Source organism: Vulpes lagopus, chromosome 3, assembly GCF_018345385.1.
Source record: "Vulpes lagopus strain Blue_001 chromosome 3, ASM1834538v1, whole genome shotgun sequence".
NCBI classification, from domain to species: Eukaryota; Metazoa; Chordata; class Mammalia; order Carnivora; family Canidae; genus Vulpes; species Vulpes lagopus.
In genome coordinates, this window is record NC_054826.1 from 43,782,622 (window position 1) to 43,800,141 (window position 17,520).

Here is a 17,520-nt window from a genome sequence, read left to right on the forward strand (position 1 = left end):
GAAAGGTTAAAATGATTTGATTGAATCAAAAGTGGGCCCAGATTAACTGCCATCAATAATCTAGAAAATGCATTTCTATTATGGAAGAAGGTTTGGAATAAAAAGAGGTGGCTGGCATTGTCCTATTTGTGCATAATTTTGTCTATTTCAGGTGAATTTATTTATAGAGAGATATCTAGAAGGATGTCCATCAAAATGTAAGCAGCAGCTATCACTGGCTCATGTGCTTCTGAGTGGCTTTTACTCTTTTTATTTAACTGTATAATTTTTTTACAATGATACTCAAAAGAATATTTGAAAATATAGGTTTCATTATAGTTATATAAATATAGGTCTCATGTAGTCTCATGAGTTACTCTCATGTGTAAAATATGCCAGAAATGTATATTTCAGAAAAAATTCAAGTCTGGGTTTGTTAGTTTTATTATAATTTAATAATGTATTTAAGTTCAATCAATATATGTTTTATCTGATCTCTCTTAATGTAGATGAAAACCTAATAAATAGTAACACTGGCAATAAATGTATGCTTTAAAGCATGCCTCATTTGTTACTGAATATTTAATGAGTGACACACATTGATCAAAAAATCACTTCCATTTATCCATTTGACGAATATCCATAATGCATATAACAAAATAGGGAGTGAGTTTCATCCTTCAGAAATCAGTGGATTTTGACGTAATTCTATTTTATTAATAAAAATTAAAAATAATAGCTAACATAAATGTATGTGCCACTCATTAAGTGAATTATGTATGTAGTCTTTATAATAACTCTATGAATTAGATATTGTTATTATCCTTATTTTATTCAAGATTCTAAGGAACATAGACGATTAAAGCTTGTCTTGGACCATGTGGCCATTCAGTGTTTTTCTTTGCTAGGCTTTGGAGCCTGGAGAATGCATCATTACACTGTATCAAATATACTGTGTAAACTGACCATACCTGTTTTTATTTTACATTCATTCCATCAGCAGGCTTTTCAATTTATAATCAACATAATATAAAATAACAAAGCAAGTACCAGATTTGTTGCCTGAAAATTACAGCTGTCTTATTATAGTCTTGTTATTACAGAATTCTAAGACCTTTGTGGTCTAGGGCAGCCTAGGTGGCTCAGCGGTTTAGTGCCTGCCTTCAGTTCAGGGTGTGATCCTGGAGACCTGGGATCGAGTCCCGCATCAGGCTCCCTGCATGGAGCCTGCTTCTTCTCACTGCCAGTGTCTCTGCCTCTCTCTCTGTGTCTCTCATGAGTAAATAAATAAAATCTTAAAAAAAAAAAAAAAAGACCTTTGTGGTCTAGCTGAGACAAGTATCTGACTCAAGTGTAGGCTCCTTTACAGATCCAAAAATGAAGATCAGTGACTAGCCTACGATAACACAGCAATTCAGTGGAAAGGCATAGAAACTTCCTGGGCTTCTACTATTAAAGCTTCCTTGTATGATTTGTGCTACTTCTAATTATAAAAGAAAATGTTAGATCCAACTTGTTGGTGAATCTTCTTCAAAATATTCTTGCAATTTTATTTAGTAATAAAATTGTTAAATTGTGGCTTTTTACAGCATTAAAAACTAATATTCAGTAGAGATTAAAGGATCAGAACTGCACGTGTCGTAAACAGACTTGATTATAAGGACACCTAATTATTACAAGGTAGGATATAATTAAGTGCTAAAGTTGTGCGATACAAAGACAATAAAGGCTGTGCAGTTTTTCAGGAAGAAATCAAAGAACCATATTGCTTTTCTGGGTTCTGATTGCCAAATTGAAAACTTCAAAAAAAAAATTAAAACAAAGCAAGTTGACATAGGTCTTATCATTCTGTCTGGTCTTGTCAGTTTGTCTTTTAAAGACATGCAGTCTTGATTAGATAATTCTGTTTCATTCCCTTATAATCAGATTATCAACCTACCATAATAAGCAAGATAGCAGCAACAAGGAAAGCAGAAATTGTGATTAATGTTAGTTGTATTTCTACTGTATGTCAGAAACATTCTTTCCTTATTACTCAATTTAATAGGTGGTTTGTCTCTGCTCCCATTTTATAGATGAGAAGACTGAGGCTCAGGGGGTCTGAGGAACTTTGTATGAGGTTGTACTTATTAGTGAGAGAGTCACAATTCAAACTCAGGTCTGCTGTGATTTAAATTCCATACTCTCCACTGCATTGTGACAAGTCCTCTTACTGTCTGCAATATCAGGATGCTAGTACCTAATATTTGTTCCACATTTCCAGGAGTCTTTGAGGAGGGCAGAAAGGCCTTTCAGAGTGTTTAGGAAGATAGAGTCATCAGTTTGAAAATATTGCTTTTACTTGTGAGGAGGGTATCCAGGAATGTGTTATCCACCTGTGGCCTTATACGGGTGCTGGAGGTTGAGGCTCCAGCTCACCAGAGGATCTTACACCCTGCTTTAGAAATGCTGGTTGAGGAAGGGCTCCTTTGTCCTACACGTGGAGACGTACATTTAATATCCAAGATGAGAATGACTTGAGCAAAAGCCTCTGTGATTAAAGCTATTTGTTTTCAATTGCAATCATTCCTTCTTTGTTGACCCCTCTCTTTTTTGCACTAACACAATCCCTTTGTGAACCTACAAAATCATGCTTTGTCTCCCTCACTGTCCTACTTCTCCTGGCCAGGGGAAAAGGGAATGTAATAAGGAACAAACATCTAAGTGTGGATTTGTTTAATTATGTGGACATGTCTGGTGTGTGTGGGGAGATGTTTGTATTTTTCAAAAGAGTTAATCATTGGGAGGTGAGCTCAAAATCTCCGTTGATGACATTCCAGGTATATAGCATTTTAGTGTTGGTAACAATAATGACAATGGTGACATGTGAAGTGTATTGAAGGGGTACTATGTGCCAGGCACTGTACTAAGTGCTTTTGATGGATTTTTATGTTTAATCATCATAACATTTCTGTGAAATAGGGGTTATTATATCCCCATTTTTAGATAAAGAAAGCTTAGGTTATTTGCCCAAAGCAAGTTGTATTGGAGTCGGGGACTTTCCTGGTATATACTACTACTCCTGTGTTCTATTGACCATAGTACTAATTAGCAAGAATTTGAATTTTAGAGTTGGCAAAATCATGCTTAAATTGTATGGATGAGCAAACTGTAAATTTGAAGATGAAATAAATCATTTGGAAATGTGAAGAGCAAGCTTAAAATCCATGTATAGCTAGGAAGATGTGCTTAAACTGTTCTTCCATTCTAATACTGTGTATTTCGGTGTTTAGATTACAAACAGCATCACAGTTGAAGGATAACAAATGGGAATAGTATTGTGGTAATTTGGTGTCTTAACGATAATGGTGTGCCATAGTCAAAATGACTGATTTAATTAATATGTTTTATACCATATTTTACATTTCTCTATTGAAAGATATTCTAAAGGGTAAGGTGTGCAATTTAGCTTATTTAGCTCTTAATTCCAACTTTCCTACATTTTGAAGATATATGGTATTTATTTGCATTTTTATTCTTTTTGTTTTGTTTTATGCGCTCATTTGAATCTTATCTATTTTCTTTTTTTTTTTAACAGTTACATCCCGCTTTTTATTGCCTAAGCCGACTGGGGCTTGCTTCATCACTTGGCTTTGCTGTGGAGCACTCCTGTAAAGCCAGCTGAATTGCACACTGAAGATCCACCCTTTGGTGAGTGGAATCTTTGCTACAATTTTGTGTTTTGCTCTGCCTCATGTTGTTTGTATTGTTGACCAAAGTGCTTTGATACAGAGCACAAAATAGGGCTTTTCCAGCTCTGTGCAGGAAAACTGGCTTCTTTTCTTTTTCTTTTTTTTCCCTTACGGACACAAGTAATTTGTACTGTCATTTTCTCTCTCAGAAATCTGCTATTGTCTTTCTCTCCCAACCCAACTGAATGACTACAATTCTCTGGTCATGCATCTGCCTCTTCTCTACCTAGGTGTGTTCCCCCTGGCACCCTCTCCTTATCCCTTGGCCTCTACAAATAATTTGGTTATCACACTTCATATTTGCTCTGTATGCATGGAAATAAAAGGTAAAGGTTGTGGTTAGGTGGACCACATAGCATTCCACTGTAATGTGTAAAACATTTTAGATTAAAAAAAAAAAAAACTTACCCCCCTCCTCCCCCCTTGATCTGTTTAATGTTGCTAATCTATGCATGTTGTAAGACAAGCAAAAAGGAAACTGGCAAGCCTTTCTGATGTTTCTAATAAAATCCTCTCTGTTTTTATTGCCCCTGAACTGGCATCCTCAATATATTTCTACAGCATCTAGCACCATATATCAAAGGTTTTCCTAAGCTTTTTTCTTGAACCTCTGCATCCATTTTTCCCAAGTCTTGTGCTTTTCAGATCTTGTTTTTATATTTTTATAAGTTACATCTTACCAGGATGGTGCACTTTGGGGGGTGCACAATTAAAGGACCCTATGGGGACAATTAATAATATATTTTGCAATTCTAATTTGGAGAGGGATCATCTGACTTAGCTAAAACCTCAGTTATAGAATAATTGTAGTAATTTCAGTACATATGGAGATATTAGGACCAAGGATAGGGTATGAGAGGAGGGATGGTAGAGACTTAGAAGTGGTTAGATGGATAAAAGGAACAGGCATCTGGATTAAATCTTTTTTTTTTTTTTCCTTCATTTCTAGCAGAAGTTTTGTGTGTGGTTTGTTTTTACTTTTTGTTTTTTCCTATGAAAGTGAGGCAGTGGCAAGGGGAGTGAGAATGGGTTTAAGGGCAAGAGTGTTGATGTGAATACTTTCATGAAGGAGGTGTGCATTATGCAGTAAACAGCCTGCCTGGAACAGTCAGTTTAGAAAGTACTTATGAAACAGATAATGTAATGCCTGGATGGGAATCTCATGAGGCTGTGGGAGAAGTAGATGCTGCAATTAGGTACTTAACCTGGCACTTGGACTTGTAGTCGGAGATAAATGAATGTCATCAGCAGTTCTCGCTCCGTTTTGCTGGTAAAGACGTGAAGTCCATGCAACTTGTTTGAAAACTACCTTTCCACTGTGGCTGGTTTTCCACATTTTTTCTTGCTGTCCCCATGTTCTCTTGGGTATGTGGTCTGAGCTGGGAGAATTTTCTATTAGGGTAGTAGTGAATTCTGTTTGAATTATATTGTTCTTGGATACTGAGAAAGGCACTCAATGGGATAATGCTCAGCACACTTTCACTTTTCCTGAAGCATAGATGTTCCTCATGTCTTGGAGGTCAGATCCAAACTAGGTTGTGTAAGGAAGGCTCAAGTTTATTACAGCACACCTCTGACTTCAAGGATGCTAGCACAGAAGTCAGGTGCTATCCTCTCCTAGAAATATCCCCTGGCACCACTTTCTTTCTGGGAAGCTTGGGTCCATCATTGTTTTGGTTCTTAAAGAGCTATCACTGAGTGCTTAGGAAATCCATTATACTACAAATGCAGAGTTGTCAATTTTGGAAAAAATGGGAGGGTGTATAGTGACACAGACCTAAGACTCTGACATATCCTATGCTAATCAATTTGTCCTCTCCCAGAGCAGGTAATAGATCAGAATACTGCAGAGGAAGAGGAAGTAGCTTAGGTGGGGCAGGACCTGGAAAAACTGAGCCTCCCTTAAAGAATGAGGCCCCTGTTTCCGATCCCTATGGGCTTTTCCGGTAGCTTTAGATTCAATGATCACCTGCTGTTTTTCTCTTTGTAGCTAATCACCCTAATCTTCTCTCTATTTTAATTCTCTGATTCAGCTTCCTGGAAAAGATGGTTCTTTGATACATTGTAGTCAGGAAAATGGGTAGAGGAAAATGAGGAGTGTTGTGTTGAGGTGGGAAGAGAGAGAAATGGCTACATGGTATGAGGAACCACCTTGATAACCAAAGCAAATTTTGGAATGTCAGTGATTTGCCTAACATGCTGGCCTGAAAACTCATTGAGTTTTCTCCATCCTCTCATTAGGTTTTGCCATCATTTAGTTAAGATAATGTACTATTGCAACCACAAATATTTTGAATTTTGGCTAAATAACAAGGCACTCAGGGAAGCTGGGCTGGGCTTGCAGAAAACTGCTGTCAACTTTCAGAAGTTCTTCACGCTGTTTGGCATTGTATTTTACATTCTATGGAACCTGTTCCCAAGAAATACCTACCTGTTTTGAAAAGAACTCTGCAAGGCTTTTGCCCTCTGCTGTTCAATTGAAAGTGTCATTTTCAGCCCTTATAGAATAAATGACAGTGCCTTTATTAGACAATAGGCTTTATCAGCATAAATTAGTGTTTGCCCAAGGTTTTAGTTCCTGTCTGTACCATCTCTGGTTCTTTTTCTTTTCACTTAGGCTTATGCGTGAAGTTTTAAATGCCACTCTCTTTGCTCATAAGAGGCAATAAATATATTTATTATAATTTATGTAATTTACTAGATCATAGCTCATAACATATTCATAATAAAACCCAGGCTTTCACTAGAATCACCCCATACTTTTGCTTGTTCAAAATATTTCAATTAGTGGATCAGTACCTTAAACATTTCTATGCAACTACTTTTGCTTAGCTAGAATGAGCGTATAAAGTGATTTTTACTCTGTTGAAGTAATAGAAAACATTAAATTTAAATGTAGATTCTCATAGTTCTAGGATGGTCACATCTGCTTTCAATCTGACTAGGATGAAATTTAAGATGCAATTCTGTCCTCACTGAAGTATTTGGGGGGGGAGCTATTTTTCACCATTTAAGATATGAAAATAAAAGAAAAAGAAACTTAAAAAAAAAAAAAAGAAAAAAAGAAAAAGAAACTTAAAAACAATAGAAAAACCCCTGATACTTCAAAAGATCGCTATTGATAAGTGCCAAATAGAATAAATGTTTTTCAATTTTTGATAGTATTAAACTGAAACCCAACTTTAGGTAGAAATTTTGGGAAAATCGACAGATCTACATGAAGGCTGTGTTTTCAGCAACACAGCCTGCAGTGGGTGATGTGTGGATTTAATTCCCTATCAGTGGAATACAACTTGATATTTTTCAATCTCCTTCTCATTTAAAGAGTTTGTAAGAATCAGTATGTACTGAATATATAAGTGACCTAGTCTCTTAAAAAATAAGATTAACACTTTTTTTCCTCCTCTAATTTAAAATTCACTTCTATGTAAGAACTGGAACTATTAGCACCATATTGAAAGTATTACACTGAGCTCTTTTTTTTTCCTTTTCCTTTTTGGCCAGCATAGAAACACCTTTTAATACTCAACATCTAACCTTTAAGATGAGAGCATTTTGAGAATTTTTTTTCCTACATGCCTACTACATGCCTGACTTGCCTCTTAACATCGAGAGATTTACAACAGGTTTTCCTTAAATATTCCAAATTCTCTCATATAAAGTCATGCACCATTATATATTTCACAAAATATTTCCTTGGAAATTTAAAGTCTAAAATAGAACTTCTAAAATCGAAATAATATATGATGTATATGTGGTGTGTTAATATAACAATTATGAAGGGATAAAAAGTAGAAAGGAACAGCTATTAAATACATGCTGTGTGCTACATATAAACTTTTTTTCCATAATGTAAATCATTTTATTTAACATAAAAACAAAGTTCTCTTTAATCCTGAAAGCTGGGGATCACTGGGTGGCTCAGCGGTTTAGCACCACCTTTGGCCCAGGGCGTGATCCTGGAGACCTGGGATCGAGTCCCACAATCGGGGTCCCTGCATGGAGCCTGCTTCTCCCTCTGCCTGTGTCTCTGCCTCTCTCTCTCTGTGTCTCTCATGAATTAAAAAAAAAAAAAAAAAAAAAAAAAAAAAAAAGATTTCTATTAGATGTATAAAAAGAGAAAACATTAAAAAAAAAAAAAAATCCTGAAAGCTGAGGTCCCAGGAGGTTACATATCTTGCTCAAGTCTGCACAACTAAGAGAAAAAGCATATTTTTTAGTCCAATCTATTCTTCCAGATACTGATCCATTAACTGAAATATTTTGAACAAGCAAAATGTGGATGATTCTAGAGAAAGCCTAGTAAGTTTTATTATGAAGAATATGATATGATGATAAGCTATGATCTAGTAAATTAATTATACCAATTTTTAAATTATGGATTTTTTTTAAACTCCTGTTGTCACTTATGCTGAAGTGTGAATAATGTGCTTATCGATGTTTGCCAACTAACACTGGATGTAGATTTTGGTTTTCAAATCCCTGAGTTCATAAATCAATGAGTTATTTGTAACACAGAATATGAAAAGTAATTATGAAATGCTATTTAAATTTTTGAGTAGGTTATTTGGAAAATTGAGTGGGAATATCTTTGAAAGGCTTAGTTTACTATTATAAAACAGTTATACGGGATCCCGGGGTGGCGCAGCGGTTTGGCGCCTGCCTTTGGCCCAGGGCGCGATCCTGGAGACCCGGGATCGAATCCCACGTCAGGCTCCCGGTGCATGGAGCCTGCTTCTCCCTCTGCCTATGTCTCTGCCTCTCTCTCTCTCTCTCTCTCTCTCTCTGTGTGTGACTCTCATAAATGAATAAAAAATTTAAAAAAATAGAACAGTTATAAAAATAAGAAACATAGTCTATAGAGGTCTGTTGTATCATTAGAACTATGCAAACACAGTGAACGGATAGAACAGAATTTGGGTAAAATCAAGCATTTTAATGAGGTACTGACATTATTGGTCTATTAAATGTGCAATAGCATACTGTCCAAATAAAAACAATGTACATACCTGAATTTAAAAATACTTTATTGCTGAAAAATGCTAACCATTATCTGAGCCTTCAGTGAGTCATAATCCTTTTGCTGGGGGAAGGTCTTGCCTCGATGTTGATATGTGCTGACTAATCAGGGTGGTGGCTGGCAAGGTTGAGTGGCTGGCAATTTCTTGAAATAAGACAATAACTTTTGCTGCACTGACTCTTCCTTTCCCAAACAATTTCTGTGTTTCACATTGCATATTATCTACAGTAGAACTTCTTTCAAAATTAGTCAATTCTCTCAAACCTAACCTTATCACTGCTTTATCAACTAAGTTTATATAATATTATAAATGCTTTATTATCATTTCAACAATCTTCACAGCATCTTCACCAGAAGTAGATTCTATCTGAAGAAATGAGTTTCTTTGCTCCTCCACAGGAAGCAGATTCTCATCCACTGAAGTTTTATATGAGACTGCAACAATTCACATAAAATAATAAAGTAAAAGCAGGGATCCCTGGGTGGCTCAACAGTTTAGTGCCTGCCTTTGGCCCAGGGCATGAGCCTGGAGTCCAGGGACTGAGTCCCACATCAGGTTCCTGCATGGAGCCTGCTTTTCCCTCTGCCTATGTCTCTGCCTCTCTCTCTATGTCTCTCATGAATAAGTAAATAAAATCTTTAAAAAAAAAAAAAAGGCTTGAAATATGTCAAGAATTACCACAATTTGAGAGAAACAAAATGAGCAAATTTTATTGAAAAAATGGCAAAGTAGACTTGTTAAATGCAGGGTTGCAACAGCCCTTCAATTCATAAAAAGGTGGTATCTGTGAGGTACAATAAAATGGAGCAGAATAAAATGAGGTATACCTATATAAGGAAAATAAGTCCATGATGAGTCCAATTTGACTGAAAAGCCAACAGATAAAAATATCTTGCTAAAATGTCAATTTAATATAAATTAAATATCATCATAAATAATATACATTATAAATAAGCCAAAATATTATAACTAAGATATTTGAATGGATATTTGCTTGTTTGTGTAGGTCTGTCTGTGTATTGTATACCTGCATACCCTATATATGTCCATATTAAATGAGGTACAAATGTCAGCATCTTAATAAAGAATGTAAGAATATAGAGTACAATCATACAAGGAATAAGCTATCGAGAACATAGGGAAATAAATATAACAGTTGATTCTCCTTACTTGGGGTAGTCATGTTCTATCAAGTTGCTGGGAACACTGAATTAGCAAATACTGAACCATTGCCCCAAGGGGAAATACAAGATTAGATAAATGCAAGCCTCAGTCCCAACGTTTTCATCAACCAATCAACAGATCAATATGTAACCTTGTTTTACGTGTGTTTCTGTTTAAGAACATCTTATTTAATATATGTTGTTGATTCATTAACATTGGACTCCTGGCAGACAGCACTATAACTCCTGCCTGACCAAAGTTTATCTAGCACATGTATTTTCTCTGTTAAGGCACATAAGAACCTTCTTGCACTTGGGATCACTTGACAGCACTTGGGAGTAATTTAAAACAGCAAAATCAGCAAGAAAAAGCACAAAAATGTATAAAATGTGGCACTGTATAGACAATGAAAGGACTTGCTTGTAATATAAACACTGAAATAAGAAGGCAGAGTGTCTCATTATTACATCTCAGCTAGGAACATGTATTAGGCAACTCAAATTTTTCACTGCTTGTGCATAACTATAATGGGATTACAAATAAAGTAAGCCAAAATTGGATAAACCTATGTTCGGTAATTAATGTTTCAACTATGTTTGGTAATTAATGTTTCAATATTTTATCTTATTTGGGAATAATCTAGATATCAATGAACATCCAATTTTTAACTTATCCCGGTATACTTTTAAGGTTTTCAGTTACCAAAAAGATTTTGAAAACTCTTTTCAAGTAGACTTACCATAAGCATAAATATTACTGAAAAGTATATTTAAAAACTTTTATGTTACATATTTTCTTAAGAATTATGGTTAGATTTTGAAAATTCCATGATATGTTAAATGTCTAATCATCATCTTACCTCTTATCTCTTTTGTATCTCTTATCTCCTAATGAATTCTTTAACAGACAACATGAAATTTATTAAGATTGACTTAATAAATCTGGGTAGAATAAAAGTATTATATTTAGTGCTCATAACTCTAATAACATGCTTGTTTTAATTAAACCAATAAACTTAAATTAGCTTTTATTTACCAAATTTTATACTAGATCACGTGATTTGGAAATCATTTGGATTAGTTTCTATATTTATGAGAATATACTTGATACATATAAATGTTTTTCTTTACGAATCAATTTTGGTAATATGATCTGGAGGTGGAAAAATATAACAAATCTATAACATATTTATGTATAGCCTACCTATATAAAACATACATATGTAATATGCAGACACATTTAGGGACCTTTGAGCTTTCATTTTAAAATTTTAGCAATAAGACAAGTGTGATAATGGAAAGCTCATTAGTTTAGAAAAGAACAGTTGGATCCAAATTATGTTCTCTCAAATAGAATGAGTTAGAGTTACCTGCTCAGGTGGCTAAAAGCTTTTACTAATATTTGTGGAAAGACTTAAAAAATTTTAATCACCTAATTTCCATATAGCTTTCTCCTCTCTCTTTTCCTTTTCTTCTCTTTCCTTTCCTTTCCATCAATGATCTCCTTGAAGTTTGCATATTAAGAGATGGCTCTGGGTTCCTAGGGAAGAGCCAGAGAATACTCAAAGAATATCTCAAAGGCACCGAGAAAGTATGTAAATTTTTCCAAGAAAGCCTTTGTTTCTTAAATCCAGATCATTCACAGTATGTGAAAGCCTTTTGAGATGAAGAGGGGAGATTTGGGGATTGGCAAAAAGATAGGTGGTGTTTGAATTGTTTCTATAACCATGTTTCTGTTCTTAAAAAGACTCAATTTGTAAGACAAGTACATTTTTTAAGTCCTCAGAGAATTGGGTTGCAACCTGAATGATATCCAGAAGATGACCCAGCCATCTAACTACATTATCCTTAATTTGCTTCTTCATATCAGGGAGAAGATCTTCAACTAAGATTACAATCAAAAGATTCCTATATTCTAGATTTAGAGCTATAGTCTTTAGAATAGTTTGTAAATCCTTCCACAATGGCTTCAGAATGTTTTCCGTTTCCTCTGGGTACATACTTTTGAGTTAGCTTTGGGGAGAAGGCCTAAAAAAAAAAGTTCCTAAAAGGCTCTGATATCAGCTTCTAATTTAGTCAACTTCTGATTATAGAGCTACTTAAAAAAAAAAATCCTTTCAAATGTCTTGTTAGGTGTTAGCCAGGACCAACAGTAAGTGTTCCTGACATTATTGAACAATCCGACGGATGCAAGAAGGATCTTCAAAGAAGGTGCAAAAGATAACTACCCTCCCAATGAAGCAGGAGAGCAGGGTTCTTGTCTCATGGAGTCTAAGAATGAATTTTACAGATAAAACAGAGTGACCAAAGCAAGGATATAGAAAAAGCTCTCAGGAGTGAGGGGCCCCAACTAGGTTGCCAATGAGAGCTTTTCATCTCCCACCTTTTGCTAACAAAACTTTACCAGGAAACTTGCCCGTGGTTAGATCAGTGGCTTAGACCTAGATGTGACGCTTATACATTGTGTACGAGTTTTTTGTTTCTCTGACATCTATGTTCTATAGATATGTTTTGCTGAGTCTGGGTAATCTTTATAGTGAACTTTTCCTTTGAGGCCTGATTAGTTTGTGGTTATTTTTATTTTCTGTGGTTACAATGTAATTATTAGAAAAACATTTTAACCCTAGTAGACAGGGTGGTCTAAGTTTTCTTCATCTGTCTTTGTTTTGTCTTAGTGTCTGTACACCTGAAATACTTGCAGAGCCTAGTTGGAGCTCCTATTCCTTCCCTGCCTAAAGTCCCATCCTTTCCCCTGTTCACCAAGATCCAGAGCCACTCCCAAAGATAACCAAAAGAAATACTTAATTCCTCCGAGATCTGGCAACACTTGGTAGGACTCCAGCCCCATTTGTAGTGCAACCCAATCTTTTTCTAGCCATATTTTTGGAACCACCCCAGCCTCCAACCTCATGGTTGCCAAACCAAGTTCTTAGGACACAAAATTAGACAAGGCAGTGGCTGTTTCTGGGTAGGAAAGGATTGATAATCATTATATTTTCCCGCCAATCTGAATTTGGAAAGGAACAGACATGCGATTTTACTTTCTCTCTACCAGGTACTACAATAGAAATCTGGGAGAGCTAAATTTGTTATTTATTCTTACCCTTTGCAGACTTCTGCCTATTTTCCTAGAATGCCATCTGCAGGTTTCAGAGAGAATTGGGATGTCCCAATGAGTTCTTGTCTTGGTCATCAGAAACTTTAGAGGAGGAAAAAATAATTTTCCCTTGGTCCTTTATAGTGAGTACCAAGCTGTGACCCCTTTGTCCCAAGGGTACCTCATAAATGGATAAACTTATCTAAGATGGTTAAAAGTTCTCTACTGTGGCCTCTGTATTCAAGATTATTTTTGGTAAGGTTACCTACTGGTTCAACTTTGAAACACAATTGGATTCACCTGAGCCCTAATGCTCCCCCCAGACCAGTTTAATTCAGACCCAGTCCAACTCCGAGGCCAGTCAGACCTGAGATCCATGGGGTTTCTAAGTTGGACCTGGTCCACTCTGATTTTTGGAACTAGTGGCACGAGAAGGGAAAGGGGAAGAAATATACGAACGAAGTCTGAAAGCTCCTAGTGCAGAAACTGCAGATCTAGGATCCAAGAGAGACATTCTCATCACCTCTGCAGCTGCCAGAAGCAGCGAGAAAAAAGCAAGCTCAACGGGCTGAGCAGGGAGCTATGCCTTGTTGCTCACTGCTCCTGGGGACTGTCGGGGTCTCCTTTGGTTCCCTGTTGTGACATCAGAACTGTTGAAAGATAAACTGAGGCCTATTAAAAACTTTATGAGTTTGTGTAAAAATCAGCTTATACTGGGCAGCACCCAAGCAGAAGTGGTTAGGAGCACTCTACCAGCTGGAACTCGGGCAGAGACTTTCATAGAGAAAAGGTGGAAGCAAAGTAAGGAAATTATTGATTGGCTATAGCTTAAAGCCTTATTGGCTGTTGGTGATTAGTTGTCCTTAGCATTTTGATTTTGTCACCTGAGCATTTATAGGCTTAGGTTTTGGTTTGCTTATGTCAGTTGCCACAGCATTAGAGCCACGTCGGTCTTATGTCCTTATGTAATTAATTTCTCACTGGTTATCTTCCATAAATGCAGTGTTTTTGATTTGGAGTTTTTGTAAGCTGAGCAGAAGATAGAATGTCTAGAGCATTGATATTGTCTGTTCATGATTAAGCAGCATGTTTTTAAAAGTCCATAATGTATATGATACCAGCATTTGTCTTCTAGGCAAGTTATAAAAGATTTTTAAAACTCATTGTCCTTGGTAGTGGCAAGTGTGTGGTGTTGGGGAGGAGGTCACTAATCACTGACTTATGGGAGTGAATAGTGCTGAGGATCTTAAGAGGCTTATAAGTTTTGAATGTCCTTTTACACATTAAACATTTTATACTGAGAATTATCATTGGACAGAAAAGTATATTTGGAAGGATATTATTTAATGAGTCATTTAAAACAAGGGCAATTTTAAAACAGTTGTCCATTAGGGTTTAACTAATGACATCAAAATGCTGAAATATTCTGTAGCCCTGAAAAATTAATCTTAATTAAACCAATAAGGGTTTAACTAATGAAAATGCTGAAATATTCTGTAGCCCTGAAAAATTAATCTTTTTTAAAGAACATGTAAGAATATGGAAATAATGTATTTTTAAAAAGTATATATAGCTTGATCCTAGTATACTTTTTAAATGTACCAAAGAACATTAAGAAAAAGGTGGGAGGGACATAAGAGGAAACATTAATAGTGGCTGTTTCTGGGAAAAGAAACAGCAGATCATTTGTATTTTTTTTTCTGTATTTTTCTAACTTCCTAACATAATTTTGTTACTTTTATAATTAGAAAATAAATAAGGAAAAAACAACAACTGAGCAGATATTAGAATGTGATACTTAATCTCCAGTTGGAGATGCTTGTATTGGATGTTAAGCCATCTAATTCTTACCAAAAATGTGAATATCTTCTTGTTTATGAGGATTTAATATCCTCCAGCAGAAGGTGGTGCTGTTTATATCAAGTACTATGAACAGCCAACATGAAGGGGAAAACAATATCGTCAGAAAACAAAAGACACTATATTTTTTTCCACTACCACTTAGATTACCTTTTTAGATTCTGTTGATGAAACATTTCTCACTTCATGTAATTATTAATTTTAAAAAATTACTAAATTTTTTTGGCCTACCTTTTAGGGAAGTACAAGGTATGAAATAATATGTGGTGAAAAGAAGTTCGTAAGTCTTGTTTTCTAAAAGCTTCAATTACTTTGGAAGAAACAAGTTGGTTCTTTAAAAAAATGAAATAAGTGATATGAAATTCAGAGGAAAGAGTTATCATTGTAGTTGTCATTGTGGGCAGAACGCATAAGGGAAAGCATCAGAGAATGGATGGCACAGAATGAGCCGTGAATAATGGCTAGGGATTTGATAAGCACACTACAGAATAATAACAAGGACTGCTTATTGAGGGCCTATTTCATACCAACTACTGTGCTAGATTTTCACTGTAGCCACTTCAAAACATTTACCACAGTGTTATCCAGGAGCTGATATCATCTCATTCTACAGATGAAGAAAAGTAAGACTCAGAGATACTAAACAACCTTCCCAAGGTTAAATAGCTAATGAGTAATGGCAGAAGGATTCAAATACCACTCTCTTCCTGCCCCTCTCTTTTCCTCCCCCTCCACTTCCTCCTCCTCAGTGAGTCCTAATGCCAGACATATGATGTTCAGTTGTCACCTCTCAAACTGTTGGTTTATTCTGTGCAAAATGGTGTTACAGTGGCTTACCCAGGGATGCAAAGTATTTGGTGGTGCTGGGAACAAGGTTGGTTTGACTTAGAGCTGAGGTTGGATCAATGACTGTTTTAAATGTGACAGTTCTGTGAGCTTCAGCAAGTTACTAAATTTTACAGAGCTACAGGATCCCACGTGTAAAAGTGCTTTCTTCAGGGGCTCTTAGGAAGAGTCAATTCATTATGTGTTGAAGTGCTTAAAACAGGGATACAGTAAGTACGTGACTACTTTTTAAGTGATTATTATTAACAGCAGCAACAGTAATGTTATCATCATTATTAATGTTATTACTCTAGCTTTGTCACCAAAAAAACAAAATAAGTATCACCAGTAGTACAGGAGGACATTTCAATAGCTAGTAGAACAGTGAAACAAAATAGTGAGATGTTGCTCCCATTTCACCTTTCTCTGATACAACCGTTACTCCAAGGAGAGCATCTTTGTTTGTGTCCTTGCTGACATTAACCACTTGCTTACACTTGCTAATTTCTCTGTTCTAGAAAAAAGATAGCAGATTGGGACTCAGCTTTCATTAGCCAGTAGTATCTACTTTGAAAATAGGAACATTTTAAACATTAAATTTATGTCTACAGCTAGCTTCTAATCATAGCAAATATTTTTTTTATATTTAAGTTTTTTATAATTGAGTTTTAAAAGAGTGTGCTTAAGAAACAAAATTTCATTTAGATAAAAATACCAAGAAATAATGACAATGGTATGAGCTGGTGGCCATCGGGAAGGTAATGATGGAAAAAGGATTGGAAAATACTACACCATAGGAAGCTGGCAAACAAATGGAGTGAGCAAACTCCAGGGAGGAACCACTGTCATCAGAATGGAGGGTTTACATAGAGAATGAGTGAGACTGAAGGTTAGTAAAGCTCTCATTTTTCTCATTTCACTATGGTGTGCTGAAAACATGGGTCCATGAGGCAACACTTTCTGTAGGCTATATCATTAGAGAATCTTGTCTCCAAACCATAGCACTCAGGTGAGAGCTATAAGGAACCACTTTTCTTTGTGACTTAAGTTCAAGGAATCTTTTTGAAATAGCCAATTTTATTCAGGTTTTCCACATTAGGAATCGAAGCTCCTAGAGGACAACAGCTGTTTCTGAGTCCCTTTTACTTGTGTCCTCAGTGCTTAACCAGATGCTTGGGACACAACAGGTGCCCAGTAAGGATCTTCTGAGTGAATGAGTAAATCCTATCCATTGAGGGTCTTTGACCAAGTTCATTTTACATTTGTGTGACTCTAAGAACTTTGATAGGATTGACATAGAGAGAAAAAGTGAATTAATTCAAAATTTAATAGCTATTTAACCTTCAGTGAGGTCAGCAGTGTCACTGTAGAAGTGTTTTGGAGATCCACCACCATCAGATGAAACATCAGTAGCACAAATTGAGATATTAAATCAATTCAGGAGCTGAAAGCACACATAGTTGTTACTCTCAGCATGATGTATAAGGGGCTTCAGGAGAGGAAATGTTACTGACCACTGAGTTTGCTTAAAGTACCAAGTCAGTTTTAATCATCAGGAGTCTTCATGGATTAACAGCAGTGGGGTGGAAAAATATGTCAATAGGGTAATGGAGAGCAAAAAGATTATGCTTCCACATAGTGACATTGCTATTTTAACCAAACTCAAAGTAGGATGATTCATGAAACAATTCTGTACTCTACTGTGCATGTGTGTTCCAAGTTACAGCTGTCAAGGGAAATTCTTTCAGGAAAGTTACCTCAGGGCTCTAGTCTACCCTTCTAGAGCTTCCTCTTTACATAAATCACATACTAAGGATCATCAGTTTAGATAAGGACATGTGAAA

At 35.9% G+C, this 17,520-nt stretch overlaps 1 protein-coding gene across 10 annotated transcripts in view; it reads left to right on the forward strand.

Moving 5' to 3' along the window:
* Window positions 1-17,520, forward strand: part of TENM2 (teneurin transmembrane protein 2) — a 3,550,639-nt gene that overhangs the window by 2,420,299 nt on the left and 1,112,820 nt on the right. For all 10 annotated transcript variants that reach the window (XM_041750467.1, XM_041750468.1, XM_041750477.1 and 7 more), the window contains one exon: window positions 3,557-3,669. The gene's annotated coding sequence lies outside the window, so the exon portion shown is untranslated. The remainder of the gene's footprint in view (window positions 1-3,556; window positions 3,670-17,520) is intronic.